Raw genomic sequence first — 20,575 nt, forward strand, 5'->3', positions numbered from 1 at the left:
GAAAGAAAAGAAAGGAAGGAAGGGAGAAAGGAAGGGAAAGAAAGAGAAAGGAAGGAAGGAAGGAAGGAAGGAAGAAAGAAAGAAAGAAAGAAAGAAAGAAAGAAAGAAAGAAAGAAAGAAAGAAAGAAAGAAAGAAAGAAAGAAAGAAAGGTGGATTACAAAAGAAACAGTAACCTCTCATGGCCTGAGATTTCACAACTGTAAAAGGGCAGTTTTAGAGCAGCTAGGTGGCACAGCGGAGAGAGCAAGAGGACCTGAGTTCCTCTCTGGTCTCAGACACTCACTAGCTGTGTGATCCTGGGCAAGTCACTTCATCCTGTTTGCCTCAGTTTCCTCATCTGTAAAATGAGCTGGAGAAGGAAATGGCAAACCAGTCCAGTATCATTGCCAAGAAAACCCCAAATGGGGTCACAAAGAGTTGGATATGACTGAAATGACTCAACAACAAAAGTCAGTAGTTGGACTTAATGACCTTTAAAGCCCCTTTTAAGTCTAAGTCTGATTTTATGATTTGGGTTTGAATCCCGCCTCTACTGCTTAAAATATTTGCTACCATGGACAAGTCACTCAGTCTCTCTAGTCTTTAGTTTTCTTGTTTATAAAATACAGGTTTGGGACTAGATTAGAGTCATTCAGCTCTAGATCTTAGCACAAGAGTATTGATCCTCATTTGTGTCATGGACTTTTTGAGCAGTTTGGCTGAGGTATAGGCACCCCTTCTCAGAAGAATGGTCTTATATGTATGGAATAAAATACATAGGAAACAAATTATATAGAAATACATTTAACTGTATCTATCAATCTCTAAACCTATCTGTCTGTCTATCTATCTATCTATCTATCTATATATCTACCTATCTTTTACAAACTTCAAAGTACTTCATGAGTGCGTGGCATCAATATCATTACTATATATTTACATATAAACATATGTTTTGTACAAGTATGTATACATTTATATCTTTACAAATTTCAAAGCACTATCTGAGTGTGAGGCATTAATCTTATCATTATTATATGGTTTCAGCTGATGAGATGATGGTGAATCTGAAGTTTAAAATATCCTTTGTTCAACCACTTTCTACCATACTAAAACTTCTCCAAAATTAGGCTAGAGATGGTGCTTCTGAAAGTGCCCCAGATTTTACCAGAAGACAGATGGTCAGAAGAAAAAGTTACTATATTTAGATCATTGTTTTTATGGGAAAGCTTTGAAACTTTTGGAACCAGTGGGAAAGTCTTTAATTTCCCAAGAACTGCTATTCATCAATATTTGTAACTCAGAGTTTATCTGATTTCCAGAAGAAGCTAGCTCATCAGAAAACTCTTCTTCATGAAATTGAAAAGAAAAGAAAGAACCAACCTGCAACAGACCAAATTAGACACATTTAAAATGGTAATTAAAATAAAAGAAGAAAAGTGAGGTTAAGTTGAGTTAACCCCGAACATCTCCATCTTGGAAGGGTTTTGAATAGAATACAATTTTGCAATTATTTTACTTGCCTATAAGTATTTTTTTTAAATATGTGTCCTAATAGTTAAGGCAGATGGCTAATCACGATCCTTTTTTTCCTGGGCTGTCAAAAAAAATAATAAAACATTCTGGACATATTCACAAGAAAATACAAAACCCATTTCAGCTTCAATTCAAACCAACTTTTTAAAAATTATTTTTATTATGCTCAAAGTTCCACAATGACTGATTAATCAGTCTAGGAGAACATTTAAAAATTCTCTAATTAGGGGGAAAAGAGAAACACCCTAATTTTCTTTAAAAAAAAAAAACCTTTGAGTTTAAGATGTTGAGCGGAAAAAAAAATGATGACAGGAAATCTAGGAAACCAAGTTTATCATTTCAAAGTGAAGAAAACTCTCAAATGATTTTAGAAGCCTGGACTGAAATCTAATTACCGAGGCTAGCTGCTGATCTGTGGGGAAATGGAAAAACATGGTAACCACCATCCTTTCGGGCTCATCACCTGACCTTATTTCCTCTTTGTGCCCTGTTACCCATTTCCTTCGCCATGAACACCTGACACATGATTTGAGCAGGAAGGAAAGAACGAAACAGAAAGCATGTCTCCTTTGTATACTTGGGAGCGTATCACAGCACTGAGTAAATGAGCAATTAGGAGGCTGAATTTCATTCTTAAAAGGCAGGAGCATCTGTGATGCTCGATGCTCAGTCAGCAACTGGAAAATATCTTTGATTTGATACAATCCAATTTTCTCCTAACTGCTGCTGCCTGGCCCCTACCTGTTTTGCAACAGAACCCTACACAGAGACAGGGGCATCAGGAGCTAGTGCAGAGAGCACTTGGACTCAGGAAGCCATGGGGCCCAGTCCCAAATCAGGCACTTTCTAGCTCTGTGACAGTGGGTGAGACATTTGGCTTTCCTGGGCCTCAGTTTTCTCATCTGTAAAATGGGAGGGTTGGACCAGATGGCCTGTGAGATTCCTTCCAGATCTAGATCTAGGATTCTTTTTTAACAGGCAAGACTCAGACCGGTGGCCTGGAAAATGGGGTGGGGGAAGGCCTGAGTTAGTTAAAACCTTAAGGGCTGCGTTTTTTTCCCAGCTTGAGAAGACAAGAACCTATCATGGAATATTAACTGGAGGGTGGAGTTTAAAATCTCCCTGGAAAGGGAGATGGAGAAGGGGAAGAAGAGGAAGAGAGAGAGGAGGGAAAGAGAGGGGGAAAGAAAGAGGCAGAGAAGACAGATGGGGAAGAAAGTGGAAGAGAGAGAGAGAGAGAGAGGGAGGGAGGGAGGGAGAGGGAGAGAGAGAGAGAGAGGGGAAGGTGGTGAGGACTTCAATAACTCAGTAGTACTGGGGTCAGTTTCCCTAAACTGTTCATCTAGCCCAAGGTATTCATCTAGCCCAATCCCCTTGCTTGAAAAATGAGGAAACTGAGTCTTAGAGGAGTGAGGTGACTTATATAAGGTCTCCAAGCTTGTACATGCCATAGTGGGTATAGGGAATAATACTATGCAACAGTTCACTCAATTTGTCAGAGGAAGGAAGAGCTGAAAAGCCTACGGTGCATGCATAGATTCTGCATTGGGGCCAAAAGGCCCATCACTCCCCTAAACACCTGACCCAGCTGCTAAGAGTCTTCCGGATCTCCAGAGGCTGAAAGCACAAAGACCCCTTCACGTAAGAACAAAGCACCAAGAGGAAAGATCAAGCTAAAAGACAGTCCTGGAGGAGAAGACACACACTGAGGAAGCAATTGACCTTGACATCTTAACAAAAACCATCGTAAGGGCTGCAGTAACATTAATCTGCTGAGTGCAGGCTATTGGTGGAGATAAAATGGAAATTTTAGTGGGAAGCAGGAAGGAGGAGAGTGGGGAGGATATACCTATTTTACTGGGTGTTGGCAGGTAATGTTCAGTATTCTTTCAAGCAAAATATTTTCTAGTGAGGATGGATGAGCTTTTTTGAAAAAAAGAAAGGGGGCAAAGGAAGAAAGAGAGAGAGGAGTAGAAATAGGGGAAGAGAGAAAAAGAAAGGGAGACAGGCAGAGATAGAAGGAGGGAGGGAAAAGGGAGAGGGAGGGAGGAAGAAAGAAAGAGATACAGAAAGGCAGAGAAAGAAGAAGGGAGAAGGGAGGAAAGGGGAGAGAGAGAGAGAGAGAGAGAGAGAGAGAGAGAGAGAAAGAGAAGAATGAAGAAAGAAAGAAAGAGAAAAAGAAGGAAAGAAAGAAAGAAAAAGAAGGAGTGGAAGGGAGATCAGATAGAGAACATGACATTTTATCTCTTCCAACTATGGCTCAGCCATACTATTCTTCTTACTGTTAATTATAAAGGACACTCCATCCCCCAGTCTCCATGTCTTTGTACTGACTGTGTCCTGTGCCTGCAGCATACTCCCTCTTCATGGCTAATGCTTCAAGGTTCAGCTCACACCCCACCTTCTACACAAACATCTCCCATTCCCAGCCTCAGTTGCTCCAATGATTGGATTTTATACTCAATGGAGCTGACCTTATAGCCAGTAAGACCCACATCCAAACCCTGTCTCTGACATATTCTGTCTCTGTTCCCCACCCCACCCCCATCAGCTTGTATATATTTTCTATCTATTCTGTATACATCTATATATGGACATATTGGCTCCTCCCACTAGACTGTAAGTTCCTTGGGCAGGGACTGGTTTAAAAAAAAAATATTTGTATCCTCAGCACTTGGCACAGGACCTGGAATATAGTAAGTGCTTAATAAATGCTTATTAATTGACTTCAACCTGTCAATTTTTAAAGAATCCAAATCAGCCCATTGCCTAGTTTGAAGTTCACATTCATAGTTCACCTAGATTTAATTCCATATGTTATATAATTATCCAATCCATAAAATGAACCAGGATTTATTAAGCACTTACTATGTGAAAAGAACTCTGCCAGATGCTGGGCAAATAAAGACCAAAATGAAACAGTCCCTGCCCTCAAGAAGCTTGCATTCTACTTCCATGATACAAGATGGAACACAGCAATAGTGTCTGATTTGAAGATCTGAGTGTGTTTAACTGCATGGGAGATTTCCCAATCCAGTCCATTTCTCACATAAGGCTAATCAATGAACTCTTGGCCTCTATAGAATCAGTTCTCTGAGCTTAAGAGCAATTGTGCCCACTATTTTGATCTATCTCTGCCCATTAGGCTTGGCAGATTTGGTGAAGAGATCATGGCATTTGGGGTCAGAAACAAGGCAATGTGGGCAAAAGGTGCTAGTATAAGAGAATCAACCACTCAATCAACATTTATTAAGTGCCTATTATGTTCAAGGCACTGTGCTAAGCACTGGAGATACAAATATGGCAGGAGTCTCAAGATGCTAATTAATAGGGGAAGGTAATGCATTAAAGGAAGCTCAAAAATGAAGGGGAGGAGAGAGAAATCTGTCAGAGAACTCCCAAAGAGAAATGGGGAGGTGTCTCAGCCGAGGTCTCTGCTTAAATGGAGGTTTGGAGCTCATGGCCTCACCCTCTAGTTAGAGAGACAGAGGGGAGTGATGAGATGCTGTCTCAAGGCTGATGAGATCTTGTAAGATGATGAAGTTATCCCTATAATGAGCTTCCTGGGACTTGGTGGAGAGAAATCAGTCTGTGGACTGTGTCCAAAGTAGTGTGGACAGGTGAAAGATGAGGAGGAGACTTGGGACTGACCCCTGGCTGTGACTTTTTACTAACCGTGTGACTTTAGGCAAATCACCTCACCAATGTGGTTTGCTCAGATGAAAATGAGAAGCAGAGACTCCATGACCTTTCAGGTCCCCTCCAGTTCTGGATCTATGAAATCTTCATCTAAGACAGGGCCTTTTGCATTGCTCGTGCTCAGTTACTGTTTGACTCCATGTTCTTATAACCACAAAGAGAAAGCTAGGTTTAAATTATGATGCACTATTCTTTAAAGAAGAGCCTGCTGCCTTGAAAAGGCAAAACCAGAGAGGTTCAGAGAGGCAGTGAGCTTAATGAGGGCAGTCAGAACTGGGTCACCCTTTACCTGGTGAGGTCCTGGGAGTGGGAAGGGATGCTAGCTTGCTGCTTTCTTTAGACAACACAAATCCTCCCCAGTGGAAATGCTGATAGCTTCTCTCGAGAGGTTAGGGCTTTAACTCCCACTAAGGGCACAGAAGAACAAAACACTCCTGCATTTGATACTGCAAACAAAGGGATTCTCATCTCAGCTGTTTGCTGACCTTCCCATCGACTAGAAACGAAAAGAAAAACAAAAAGAAAGAAAGAAGCCAAGTAAAGGAAATGATGTGCACATTTCTAGATGTCATGGAATCAGGCTAGGGCTCCAGTCTTGTTATCACCAACAACCAGAGCCTGGGGGACTTTGCCCTGGACATCTCAAAGCAGGGAAAGGCAAGAGAGGATGGTTGTGTAGATGTAAAGAAAGATAAAAACAGGATCCCTGCTCTCTCTTACATGAGCTCCTGGAAGGGGGGGAGCATGTTTTAGCCTCTCTTTGTAGCTTCAGCATCTATAGCACAGTGACTGGCACACAGTAAGTACTTAATAAATGCTTTTTGACTGACTGACTAGGCATAGACAGGACCCACAGCTCAGTTAATCAATCCAAAATCATTTATTGAGCACGTGTAATTGCTTAGCCCTAGCCAGTGTGCTAAGTAATGAGGATAAAAAGGAAAAGAAAAAGAAAAACAAAAACATTCCTGGGCCTCAAGGAGTTTACATTCTGATAGGAGAGAGTGTGTGTGCATATGTATATGTATATACATGTATGTATATACATGCATGTATATATAATACACATATATAAACATACAATATACATATATATACATACCTATATTTCAAATTTTATTTTATTTTTAATATAGTATAATAAAAGATGATTGCATGTAAAACTGCAGATCTATTATGTACAACTTGCTTTTCCTTTTAAAACATATAATCAAATTACTGTGTAGTTTTTTTCTTTTTTTTCCTCTTTCTCTTCCCTCCCCTCAACCTAGAGACAGCCACCTCTAGACACAAATAGGTATACATATGTAAAATTATTCTATACTTATTTCTATTTATCAGTTCTTCCTCTGGATGTAGCTAGCATCTTTATTCATATGTCCTTTATTGTTAATTTGGGTATTTAATACTTATATGTATACATACACACACCCACACACCACACACACATGCACACCCCCACATATACATGGGTACACATATAATTTACATTTAAAATGTTTTTAAAAATGTAAAAAAAAAATCGGAATTTTCAAGGTTAATACAGAGGGGATGAAAGGGAACCCTAGAGGAAATGGCACCAGCAGCCGTGGGTACCTAGAAAGGATCCTTGAAGGAAATAGAGATTTGAGTGAGTCCTAAAGGAATCCTGGGATGCTCAAAATCGGAGGTTGGAAGGGAGAGCATTCCAGGAATGAGGAACTGCCAGTGCAAAGACTCAGAGATGGGCGACTGAGTAGCAGGTTCAAAGAACAGCAGCAAATAGGACAAAGTTGATTTGTAGAAAGCGTAGAGGGGAGTAAAGAATGGGTAGGGAGGGAGGGGACAGGCTGTGAACAGCTTTACGTGACAAACAAGGGGTCAATCAGGAAAAACGGGCATTTATCCATAGGGGATGAAGTGCTCAGAGTTGGGGAATCTCTTTGGCAGCTGTGTGAAGGTTGGATTGGAGTGGGGAGACACTTGAGGATGGACCACCCAGCAGTGCTGCAATAGTCCAGCCAAAAGGTGATAAGGGACTGAAATATAACGGTGGCTGCGATAGTGGAAAGAAGGGGGCCACTTAAGAGATGTTTCGGAAGTAGAAATGGCAACTTCTGGCAACTTTTTGGGTATGTGCAGCTGGAAGTGAGGTTGTAAGCCTGGGTGTGTAACAGAATGTGGGGTGCCCTTGACAATAACAGGGAAGTTCAGAAGAGTGGAGAATTTAGGGAGAAAATAGTCATTAAATCTGGAGAATTTAGGGAGAAAACAATCATTAAATGAGAGAAAGTAGTTTCAGTTGAATAATGAGATCAGAAGCCAAAGGTCTGGAAGAGAGTGAGAAGCAAGTGGAGGCACCGATTGTGGATGGTTTTTTCAAGGAGTCTGGCAGAACAGGGGAGGAGAGATACAGGATGACAGCTGCTGGGTAGGGTAGGATTTCGGAAGGTTTTTTTTTTAAGGGTTGGGGTGACAGGTATGTTTTTAGGCAGCAGGGAAAGAGCTAGGAGATCAAAGATTAGAAGAAAAAAAAGAGGGAATGATAGCAGGAGCCATCTGCTGGACAGCCAGCTAGAAGACTCTTTTTTAGATAAAAACATTTCAATAGCAGCAGAAAAACAAACAAACAAAAATGTATAATGAATTCCTATATGATTTATTGAGAAGAAAAAACAAGCTGGAAGTATGGGAGGCAGTGGGATATAGTGAAAAGAACACTATCCCAAGTCAGAGGACCTACGTTCAAATCCCACCCTTGATGATTATTATCTAAGTGACCTTAAGCAAGTCCCATAACCTTTCTAGACCTCACTTTCCTCCTTTGTAAAATGGGAGGTGGAGTATATGACTTCTGTGACACCCTGTTGCTTTGAATCAATTATCCTGTGATCTTAGTACTGATCACTCATCTTCTCATGGACAGGTCCCATTTTCTTTCAATACATGGGTGGCTCCGTTATCTTGCTAATTGGGTACTCCTCCCAGTGAGACAGATCCTAAATCATTCATACCTGCCCATCCTACACAATCCATTAGATCGTGAGTTCCTTGAAGGCAGGGACTGTCTCTTGTCTCTTTTTTGAACCCCTGTGCTTAATACAGTACCTGGCACATGGTAAGTGCTTAATAATTGCCTAATGATTGACCACGCCTTTCCACAAATTGTCAGCAGGGGTACGTCCAAGATGCCCAGGGCCTCCCTCTAGTTCTACTAATGGACCACTTATGCTGGCTTTCCTTAGCTTCCCTATTCGAACAGCCTACCTTCATCACCCCCAGTCAAACATCACCTTGATAGACACCAAGGTAATCGATTAATGTAACTCCGGCTCAGACAATGACACATCTCCGGCTTCAGTAAACCAGAGCTACTCCAACATTGGGAAATTTTTTTTTTCTACTTTAATTTGGATACCTTCCGTTTTATGAGAGAGAAAGAAGATGACAGCTGAAAACAAAGTTCTCTACTGCTAATTGTATTTATCTCATTTCCTCCTGATTGCTGCCTTCTAGCTATTTTTTTAGATGAACACCCCAAAAAAGCACAGCATGGGCCCAGCCCAAATGTTTCCCCTTCTCTCTTTGCATGGGCTAGTGGTTAGAAGAGCTGCCAAGAGAGAAGTCACTCAGGGTTTCAGGGCTTCCTCTCATGCCCTCGCTCTCTGAGGCCCGGCAGGGACATTATTTAGAACGAGCTTGAGTAAACTGATTACTGTGCCCAGTGTTCAGAGAGAGGTTGGTTCTGAGTTCAATTACAATCCCAAGCCGTTTAAATGATGGCTGCTGCGCCATAATCTAAAATAAATTGCTTTTCACAAGAAGCCCTGTAAGCTTTTGCACCGCAACACTGAGAAGGCTGCTGTGCTTATTTCATCTGAAATTTAAACAGGGTACAAAAGCTGGGCCTTTGAACCTTGTGCTTTCACCTCAAATGGCATTCTTCTCCACTTCAGGTTTTATGTTCTCCTTTGGCCCAACATTTATGTCCCAAGATGGGATTTATGGGAAGGCAACATGGGGATTTTGGTTTTCTTTTCTATGTTGTTTTTTCTTTTTTTTTTTTTTAACAGATTTTTCAATACGGCCCTAAGACTTTGCTCCTCTGGATTATTTGGAAATAACTACATTACTGGAAGCAGCTCAGCTCTCCCTTGCCCCCACAGCTATGCTTATCTGCAAAGGGCGGGTCCGAACTGTCAGCCCAAGGAAGTCATCCCTAGGCCTTCTGTAACCACTTCACTCAAACGACCCCCTCCTTTCCCTATCTACAAAGGAAAGGTCTGGTATGTGCTCCAAAACTGAGTGGGGACTTTATTTTTTACCCAACAGCACTGCCAGGAAGCCTGGCATCCCAGGGCTTCCTAATGAGTTTTCTCGGAGTGTATCAAAACGCCTCCATCACTAGGATGGGCATAGAGAGCAGAGAGGTTACCTTTCTCGCTTCTCCAACCAGTTAACAGGAGGAGCTGTATTCTGGTCTCTCCTCAGGCTTCTCCCAAAAGCAATTAGAAAGGCCCCCACTGGGTTTCATTCTTTCCGGTGAAACAAGGGAATGCAATTAAAGTTGCTGCTTTTCTGCCAGGTAACCAGAGGAAAATTTCCACTCTAAGACTTTTCTTTCCTCTTCAACAAAATAATCCATTAATACTTTCCCCCTGCAATTTTAAAGGTTCTTTGTTGAAATTCTTGGATGATGTTTTTTTGACTGTGCTACTGGACAGGCTGTGTGCATAGCAACACTTTTCTCAAAGGAGAAAACAGACCTTCAGAGGCCCTGGGTAGAGGGAAAAGAGTGTCAGATTCAGAGTCATAGGACCTGAGTTCAAATCTCAATACTGCTACTTACTACCTGGGCAAAGCATCCACTCTCTTGAGGTTGGAGTTTTCTCACTTGATTAGACGAGGTGACCCTTCAAGGTCTTCTTTACCACTTTCCATTCATCAGAAAAGCAAATGCTATTCAGAGAGTTTAAATCTGGGGAAATGACTCGGAGCTATTTCTGGGGTAGGGGGAGGACGCAATAAAACTAACTGTGTTCCATTAGCCCTTTAGGGTACCAGAAAGGAATTTAGACTTCAGAGAGAAAAGCTGCTCACAATGCGACTCCAGCCCACCTTTCCGGGTTTACCGTACATTCTTTTCCTTCAAGAACTCTATCCGCTAGCCAAACTGGAACGCTGGCTGCCCACAACATCTCCCATTCCCCATCTTCCAAGCCTTTACACGGCCCACCATGCATTTCCTCCTCACTTTCAATTCCCAGAACCTCTGTTGAGTACCAGCCACCTTCTGATTCCCCCTTCTCCCACCAAGCGTCTACTCTTTCCTCAACAAGTAACTTTGTGTTTTGTATTTAATTTGATATACACTGTTCACATGCTTGCTAAATGAATGAATGAGTCTAAACATCTTTTTAGGTAGCTATCCACATTCCAAGAAAAATTCTCGAGGAAACCGCGGCATCTCCTAGTGCTAACATTCCACGGAGCTCTGAGACGGACAGCAGCAGTGGATGATGTTTGTGGCCACAGCCTCCACTAGAGGAGCTTAGAGACTGGAGCGTGGTTATCATTGTGTCGTAGGATCACAGACCCAGAGACGGCAGGGTCTTCAAAGACCACCTAGTCCCCATCCCATCACATTAGAGCTGAGGAAACTGAGGCCAGGGAAGTCATGTGACTTGCTCATATCTCCTGACTCATTTCATCACAGAATTGGGACATCGGAATTGACTTTAAAGCTCAACATGGTTGATCAGCACAGGATACACAGATCAGTCATCCTCAGACCACGGTGAATTGGGCAGTGGCTTTGGTTCCAAATTTTTATAGCCCATTGGCAATAAGGCATTTACTAGAAAATACAAATGTTTCCTCTCTTCCTTCCTTCTTAGGACATTGTGCTTAATGTTTTACATGTTATCTCATTTGAACCTCACAACAGTCTTGTAAGGCAGGTGCTATTATCCCCATTTTATAGTTGAGGAAACCGAGACAGCTCTTCCCCAGTTTGAGGAAAGTTTTTGAATTGAGGTGTTCCTGACTCCAGCCCCAGGGCTCTACCCACTGAACCACCTTGATGCCTAGGAATAGAAGCAACTAGCAAGGGAGGAATAGGTGTTCATTCTCAAAGTGTTTTTTTAAACTTCTAAGTCCCCTATAGATCTAAAATCTAAGTAGATGATAAAATTCTCACGGGAAGAGATTTTTTTTGTTTGTTTTTCATCTTTATATTTCTAGCCCAGTATCTTACACACAGCAGCCAAGTAATAAATGTTTATCATATTGACTCTCCCATGCCATCTCTAAGGCAAGTAGCAGGGCTGCAATTCCTTGTATTAGTCTTTGATGACTTCCTCTCACCTCCATCAAGGCCACTGCTGTTGAGGCTCATTGTAATCTGATTTCACCTGACTGAAATGAGTACCCCTGTGTACAGAACAAAATCGAGCTGGGGTGAGTGGATGAGGGTTGATCAGCGATCTATTCCCTGCACACCCTAAGGGCTGCCTCGGGATAGGGCACGCGTAACAAGAAAAAAGAAACAATGTCCTTTCCTGCAAATAGCCAGAGACGTGGGCATAGTGTGGCACAGAATAAAAATTTCAAGGCGGAAGGAACCTCAAGCTTACCTCTCCTTTACAGGTGAAAGCTCTGAGACTCAGAGACCAGGTCACTCATTGCAGAGCAGATCTGGGATTTGAACTCTGGTGCTTTCTCTATAGGCCCCATATTTATTCTACTGTATTAAGTTTCCTCTTTAAGCAAGGATGAGTATGCAAAGCTGAGCAAAGGGGTCCATATGCTTCACCAGACTCCCAAGGGGTCTATAACACGTGAAAAGGTTAAGAACCCCTTCTCTAGGTCTTTTAACATTCTGTGGGTACCTCCCCAGCATGTGGATGCACACTAGTCACCTATGACTTCCTGCTTCCCTTCAAGACGGTCTACCATCTTTTCTTAATATATGTCCTGTATCTTTAGGACTTATCACATAGGAGTCATCATTGGCAACAAGATCTTGAAGGCGAGGGCCCTAGAAAGAAAAGGAGAAACTGGGGTTAACCTCCATATTCCCAAGCCACCAACTAGAGCTGGGGTGAACCAAGGTACTGATGTAGAGCAGACCAGGGCAGTTTGAATGAACTGCCTCCAGGTGGACTGACCTGGAACACAGATATGGGTCCTTTGGGCAGGGACTATATAATGGTAGCTCTAAGACTCTGTTAGGGAGCTCCTGAGAGCCCAGAGAGTTTCCTTGAAGACTGCCCTTGTGAACGGCTTTTACCAGGGCATTATCAAATATGTTTTTATTAAAGAAATTACATATCTTAACCCTCTGCCTTTGAGTAGTCCATTGCCACAGATAACCATCATGGGGCCTACAGCCTATTTACATTCACCATATATTGACCTTTGAGAGATGCTCAATTTTGATTTTTTAGGGAACTGTACTTTTCAAGGATTTGCAACCAGTTTTCCAGGGAAGCTAAGATATTGAGAAGGAGAAGGCATATTTTGCTTTCTGAAAAATGACCATGCCTTTTTCCAGTAACAGGTAATATTGTTCATACAACTAAGCCTCAAACTATAATATGGAGCAAGTTTCCTTTGAAAAGCTCAAAGATTTGGAGTCTATTTAGAAATGCCTCCAATCAGCATATACAGCACATAAAATCAGAAATCAGTCAGGGGATATCCCAGAGTGCTTTGCAGGAAGGCCAGGATGATGCATAGAAGAAGATCTGCCCCAAGATCCAGGGCTGGAGTAAGAGCAGAAAGGACCAAGCAGGAAGTAAAGGAGACAGCAGAATCTCCCAGTTGAGATTCACAGGACAGAAAGCCTAAGGATTGGGAGAACAGAGGTTCTCAGTGAGCAGCCTTCAACAGACAGAAATACACTCAAGGGTTATGCCATTTCTCCTTATTCATTGCAGTCATTTTTCACTTGGGGATCTGTGGGTTCTGTTCAATCCTATGTTTTTGATAAATGAAAAAATCAAAGATTTCCTAGAAGCACAACTGATAAGGGCACGGACAACTTTTTTTTTCTGAGTTTAGAAGAGAATGTGGAATTTTTCTCAAATGCTTAATTCAGAGTTCTGAATGAACTCTGTGTGTGTGTGTGTGCTAGCAATCTGATGAGTCTATTCTCAGAATACTGTTTTTAAATGAATAAAATAAAATACAGAGAATTGTAAATCATGTTGAAGTAAAGTTAACAAAATATTTAAAAACAAAAACAGTTCCCAGTACTCTTGGACCTGGTCCAAGCCCTGATCCACTCTGGCTAGAGGACTCTGGCTCACCAGCTTAATTTCACTGTTCCTGCTCCATTTGCTTTAAAATGGGAACACCCAATGGCTATCTTATACATTAAAAAAATTACCTTCTATGGGCTATCTTTTGTTTGCTCATTTCCAAAAATAACCCTCCCCTCTCTACTACCCAGCAAGATACTCATCATGACAAAGATTTTTAAAAGAAAGAGAGCAAAGCTCACTTTAGTAAAAGTAGCTAACACATCCAAAGAGTCCGATAGCATCATGTGCTGTGCTCCACACTCATAGTCTCCCATCTCTTCAAGGAAGGGAAGGAAGGACATTTTCTGATCTCTGCTTCAAGGCCAAGTTCGGTCATTACAATTGCACTCAGCTCAGTATAGAAAACCCATGTTTTTAAAAATTGCCTGCCCACATACCATGTGGTATTGCGTAGATGTCTCCCGTTCTAACAGGAAATTTCAGGAAGTTTGGAAAGCACAAAATTAGTTATAAAGGGTTGTTTTAGATGTGAGCATGGACAAGGATGAAATGGCCATCTTGGTATTTAGAGAGTAGGAGCCTTTGGCCAGTTGGGTTTCCCCTTCACTCTGCTATGCTCCTCCCCACCCCACCCCGACACTCCCTTCTTTCCTGTCAAAAATCCCTATCTGTTTAGATCTATGTAACCAGCACTGATACATGTCAATCACATTAGACCAATAGGTGACTTTTCAAAGTACTGAAGCAGAGAATTCCAGAACCTCAGAGTGGGACGGGGTCTTAGCGGCCACCTAGTCTAGCCCATACCTGACCAAGAATTCCCTCACAATATGAGATGGGTTGGACTGGATTACCTCCAGAATCCTTTCCAGTCCTGTGAGCATATAATACTAGCCACGTCCCTACAACAGAAAGACATTTCTACTAGAAAAGTTGTCTATATAAAATGAGGTTCTAGTGCTGCTTGCCTAAAAACAAAACTGTTAGGAAACTGCAAACTTCTAGAGGTCGGGCTGCCTTCCTGAATAACCCCTTTGTCACCTCTTTTGCCCTTGGTATTGGTCACACCAGACCAGAGTGGCCAGTCCTGTTCTGCCTAAAGGTCACATCCTGGCTTCCCCAAGTATGCAAACCCCTAACAAGAAGACCAAATTTGAAGACTGCCATTATAAGCCCTTTAAATATTCTCTTCAGGCTAACCAGTTCCTTCTACCACTCATAATGTGACATGAACTCAAGGCCCTTCAATATTCTTAAAAGGGAGGGGGCAAAAATCGGACTCAGTCAATTTCTTTGCCTACTTGTCAATAGCCCTGATGCCGTATCTAGAGAGGAAGAAAGTGGCAGTGATGTTAGGAGAGTATTATCTACTGGCCTCTAATGGCCTCGTGTCCCTGAATAGGGATAATTAAGAAGTGGTTGTCCTTTCCACCTAAGTCATTGCTTGCATTTGTTTACAAAGAATCATGTGGTGATCTCCACATCACCCAGCATAATCAGAGTTTGCAGGGGCCAAGGTCATGCAGTACTCGCAGCAGCTCCCCAAGGCTTCAGGATGGGCAGAACCTTTCTTGCTGTAGCTTCTACATGCTTGAAAAAAAGGCCAAAAGCCCAGTTAATGGAACTTTCCTGAAAGAAGACGCCGATAAGTCAAGATTAGACCATTTTGTGTATTTGTGGCGAATGAGAACAGATCAGTCTGTTTCTTTTGCAACTTTCTATTTATTGATTTTTATCTTAAAGGCAAAGTACAATAGCAGGCTAGAAGCACTGAATGTGGCTCAACCACGCAAAGAGGCTGCAACCCAAACAAAGCACCCTTCAAAGCATCTTAGCAAAGATCTCTACATGTCACATATTACACAAGAGGAAAAAAGGAGATAAATGCAAGTGAATAGGTATGAACAATGAGTGCAAGTGGGGAGTTTTGCTCCTTGGACAAACAGAACCCTCCTAACATTAATTGGTTCCATGACGATATTACTAAGAATAATAGAGAAAGGAGTTAGTTCCACAATTGACCCCTGGGTTTGTGCCCAAGTCCATTGACCAACCAATTTTAGATATTACCAAAGTCTCTTATAATGCATCAGTGACATGAATGGGACACAAGAGGCAGCACAGTAAGAGTGGGAAGTACCCCGGCTTTGGAGTAAGAGGACCTGGGTTCAAATCCTGCCTTTCACTTAGTACCTGTGCAACCTGGGGCAAAAATCACTTAATTTCTCCAACCCCTAGTTCTCTTATCTATTAAATTAGGAAAGTGACCAAGCTCCAAATCTACGATCCTATGACTAACATCTGGGATAAAGGTTCTTAATCTTTTCTGTTTGTATCATTGAGCCCTTTGCCGATCTTGGTGAAACCTAGGGAATCCTTCTTAGAATAATTTTTAGGTGTATAAAATAAACTATGTAGGACTACAAAGGAAGTCAATTACACTAAGATTCAATTATCAAGCTATTAAAAGAACATGTTCATAGACCCCAGGTTAAGAACTCCTGTTCCAGGGCATGGCTCTGGGGTTGCTAAGAATGTTCCCCAATGGCTTATGTCCCAGTTGTCAAAATCCACCCTTCCCTTTCCATTTCCATCTCAGCCCTGGCAGACCAAATATCAGCAAAAAAGAAATTATATGGTATCACACTTACAGGCTAAGAAGAGGAGGAGTATAGTGGGTGGATGACCAACCTTGGAGGCAGGAAGACCTAATTCAAGTCTTGTGTTTGACACATAAGGGCTTTGGGATATTGGGCAGGAAATTCAGCCTCTCACTGACCAAGGCAACTTATAAGTTACTGATCAGCTGATGATCCGTACCAGTGAAAGGAGTTTCCACACCAATTCCTCAAATTTGTTACTGTTGTTACTAATATTATCATAACAGTAAATTAATAATAACTATCAAAATGATGGCTAATATACAGCGATATTCAGACTGAAAAAAGTGACACGTTGAGTTCTGTTTTCATTTTAGTGTAGGGGGGATATTAACAGTAGTAACATACCCTCTGGGGATATTCTGACAACTCAAACTCACAGATTACATGTTGGGCTCCAAGGGGGTAACTTCTCCTTGGCTGAAGGTACTCTGTGAGTCTGTACATCTAAATCTATAGTTCATGAGCTCTCAACACGCATACAACAGTTAGCCAGTAGACACAGCTCTAAGCAAAGGCATTTATTAGGCCAGTATATACAAAACATTTCCCCTCACACACATAGGGTACATTCTCCTACAGGATCATTAAGAAGAGAGGCCATCTACAAAGAATATACCAGTGTGGAGAACCCAACTCAAGAACATAGCTCCACAACTGCAGAGCCCCTATATCCTTTCTCTTCTTGTGAGATCCCCCTCTTTGGAAATAGCATCTCAGCTGTGTAGGTCTCCTAGTTTATGTTTCCTAGGCCTGGGTCTACCTACATCCCAGCTGCCAGTTCAATCCATAGTTAGTTCTCTTCTCTGCCGCCAGGGATCACATTCCAGAGACTGACCTATGGGTGGGGAGAGAGAAAACCCTACCCTATCCCTCGGCTTCTATGGTAGAGGCTCAAGGGAGAAGGCAAAGAACGAAGTGCCCTCATGAGCTCAGGTTCTCTGTCCTCAGCTGGCTTCTTTCTCTGCTGCCATAGGCCACGTCCCCCAGATGTCTCCTGCCTCTATTGTCTGCATCACTGTCAAACTGACTTTTGAATGGTGACAAGAGGCATAATCAATCTTATGCCAGCCAATGGCAAATTGCCCTCCATTTCTATCAAGGAAAACATTTATTTCATTCGGGGGTAATACAGTGAAAACCCTTCTTCTCCCTTCATTTAAGGAATCAACACCTTGTTGTCTCTCTTACCTTTCCCCTTTCTGTGATTATGTTAACTAGAATGAGGAAGGTAAAGCAACTCATCTGAGAAGTCCTGATCAACTCTGCCTGATACACATTCCCCCACCTACACAGGCCTCAGGAGCAAAGAAGGAATGCAAATAGAAGTACAAATATTCCCTCTTTGAGACTCAACAAATGTCAGATTCGTCTGCTAAAACGGCCAAGGAAAAATAACACTGCTTTGATTCTCAGGAAAATTAACTGTCAATTTAAGAATCAATGAATCACCGAGGATAACGATTCACAATTTGAAAAATGGAGGCCTATACATACATGGATAATTTATACATAATCTCATCAGTATAGTATACCCCTCAATGGCACCAAATATTAGTCATCTATGCCTTTTTATCCTGGGCAATTCCTGCTAATACCATCATGTAAGCCCTTCCCAGTGGTGTCACTCCCAATGAGCTGGAGACCTTATTCTAAAGGAAAGCAATGACCAAATGAGCTACCCATCAGTGATCCCTCACTTGGGATAAATGACCAGCCTGCCTCATTTTTTAACCCTCTATCTCTCTAATGATATATTTTCCAACCAAGGGTGTGCTGGATCGAGTGAGGACCGATTGGTAAATTTTCAGTGTGAACACTCACATTTCCAAAATTGGCAGATGATACAAATTAGGGCTTGATTTATTGTTTTGTTGATTGTCTGGAATTAAAGTGATGAAGAAAATATTTATAATGCAGATTAAACTTAAAAGTGTATCTAACGTGTGGTTTTTTAAAATTCTCTTTCCTAGAGAACCAGTTGTTAAACATTTATCAGCATACCCCTGTTTATACTACTTCTTTTGCATAATTCTTGGTTGGCAAGATATTGTAACCTACTCATACTCACCATATGATCTCTCCATGGTCCCTTGGGTGACCCACAACTATAATTCTTCAGAGGTCATGGTATTTCATGATTCAGAAGTATATAGTAACACCAGTTTAAAAGAAAAATAGCAATACCAATTGTAAAAAGATTAGACCTTTGTTTCATTAAAATCACTGTGGTTTTGAACCACATGCCTATTGGGTCTATGACCTAAGAAGAGATGCCCTAACATTAATACTGAAGATAATTAGTAGGCATGGCTCATTTTGGGTAATTAGCTCAATCAAGATAAGGTCTCTCACTTTCCAAACCTTGCCATGATATATTTTTTTTTTCTTGCTTGAGAAAAGCATCATGCTTCATACTATTCTAGTCCTGGAAGAGAACTTAGGAGGTTACTTCAACATATATCTTCTTCTAAGACCACTTGAAACCATCCCTGAGAGAGGAGACACCTGTCTTTTACATGTTTGCTTTTGAAAAACGATGCTTGGATGTCTGGAGACAACTGAATAGATTTGGTGTTAAAGAACTAGTTAATTAAACACTTAGATAACTATTTCCTTTCTTTTACAGTTCTATGTATTTTTTATGCATTTTCAAACATTATTCTGAAAAGTGGTCTGCAGGCTTCACCAGGCTGCCAAAAGGGTCCAGGACACATAAAAAAGTTAAGAACTTTTGGATGAAAATTCCTCATGTTTCCCTCCAAAGAAACTATTTGAAAAGTTATTTTCATTTCATGGCTCAACTATCAGATTTGTGAAGATTCCATTACTTTTGAAATATAGCTGTCAGTCAGCAACTCCACATTATCACAGAAGCCAATCTATTAGGCAAACAAGCAAGAGGGATGATAAAAAACATACGCTGCAGAATCACAAGGCATAATAGAAAATGTATCACTACCCAATACAGCTCTCAATTAGCGAGCATCTGTCCCACCACTTGATCAGTGCAACCAACAGATTTTCCTATAAACACTTCTCTAAATGCCATCAAAATATAAAAGCTCAACAAATCTGCAGCCCCCTTTTCCGACCTCCTCTGCTCTGAGAAACACGACCACGAGCACCCCAACAGATGAGACGAGGAGGTCAAAATGATAGATTGACACGGGAAGATTTCTTTCTGCAAGGCACACCACAATGCTACCAGTTTTAAACTTGCCTAGCTTCCCCTTATGAGCGTGCCAAGTACCTTGTTTCCTCCCCAAGAATCCCCCACCCAGCACAAATGTGCCAGCTGCCCATAATTAAGGCTGACAAACTTTTCTTTTCAGTATAGTCTTTACCATTCTTTTGGTTTATTTTCTTCCCTCAAATCTCACCTTGTCCCTTTTACAGCAGTGACATGATAGATTTCATCTCCTCTTTTCTGCACTGCTGTCATGCCAAGCTTCCAATCATGCACAGACCTATTTGCCTTCCTAACAAAGGCCTGGTTTATATACTTTATCTAAAGCCCCATGAGCTACGTGGGGCTACCTGGACTTTTAAGTCTTCAAGGTCTTGTTTCATAAATAGAAATCTATCTTTTTTTTAATATAGGAAAGTAGAAGGATAAGTCTTTTTTCCATTTTCAAAGACTAACCTGCAATCCTCATTAAGAGCCACATATTCTGCTTTGCAGCTAAGATGCTCTGGATGGGAAGCCTAGATCCGAAAAAGCCTTCATGAGTGAGCTCCTTACCTGCCCAGTGTCCCCACACTGTGAATATAGTTTGGGATTTTTATTTGTTTATTTATTTTTATTTTAAGCCTACTGGTTGTGAACTCAAACTCTAGAAACTTATCCCTCACCAACCCCAATCCCCAAAAGGATTGCTCTGTGTGTATATTACATTGATAGTCTGGGTTTTAAAGAATAAAGTTGGCAACTTAGTTTTACTTAGAACAGAGCAATTTCTCCTTAGAAATACATAAGCAAGGGGATATAAAGGCACATTAAAGGACTGTGCTACAGTGGAGAGAACATAGATTCTGGAGTGAGAGAGGCACGGTTCAAATCCCACTTCTGATGTTTCCTGCCTGAGATACCTCTCTCCCAAGCTCCTAGGTTTCAGTTTCCTCACCTGAGGTCATCAGAATTAGGATCATATAATATTTTTTAACAGTTTTCTCCATCAAGAGAGATGGTCCTCCCAGAGGAAAAAGATTTTATAACATAGCAAAGTAGTTTGGAAGGAAAAGTAGTTTGGAAGGAAACATGAAACCTTAAAGTAGAAAGGGTAAGAGATAGATAGATAAATAGATAGATAGACAGGATAGGATAGATAGATAACTAGACAGAGATAAATGAATAGAAAAGGATAGATAAACTGATATGGAGAGACAGAGAGGTGGAGAAAGATAGAAATGAAAAGATGGCTCGATGGATGGATAGATACATAGAGATGACA

The 20,575-nt window shown here is 41.4% G+C and overlaps 1 protein-coding gene across 1 annotated transcript in view; it reads right to left on the reverse strand.

Annotated features, from left to right (window-relative positions):
• Positions 1-20,575, reverse strand: part of FHIT (fragile histidine triad) — a 1,585,586-nt gene that overhangs the window by 1,096,081 nt on the left and 468,930 nt on the right.

This window comes from Vombatus ursinus, unplaced genomic scaffold (genome assembly GCF_900497805.2).
Source record: "Vombatus ursinus unplaced genomic scaffold, bare-nosed wombat genome assembly UNPS02014773.1, whole genome shotgun sequence".
In the NCBI taxonomy this organism is placed as follows: domain Eukaryota; kingdom Metazoa; phylum Chordata; class Mammalia; order Diprotodontia; family Vombatidae; genus Vombatus; species Vombatus ursinus.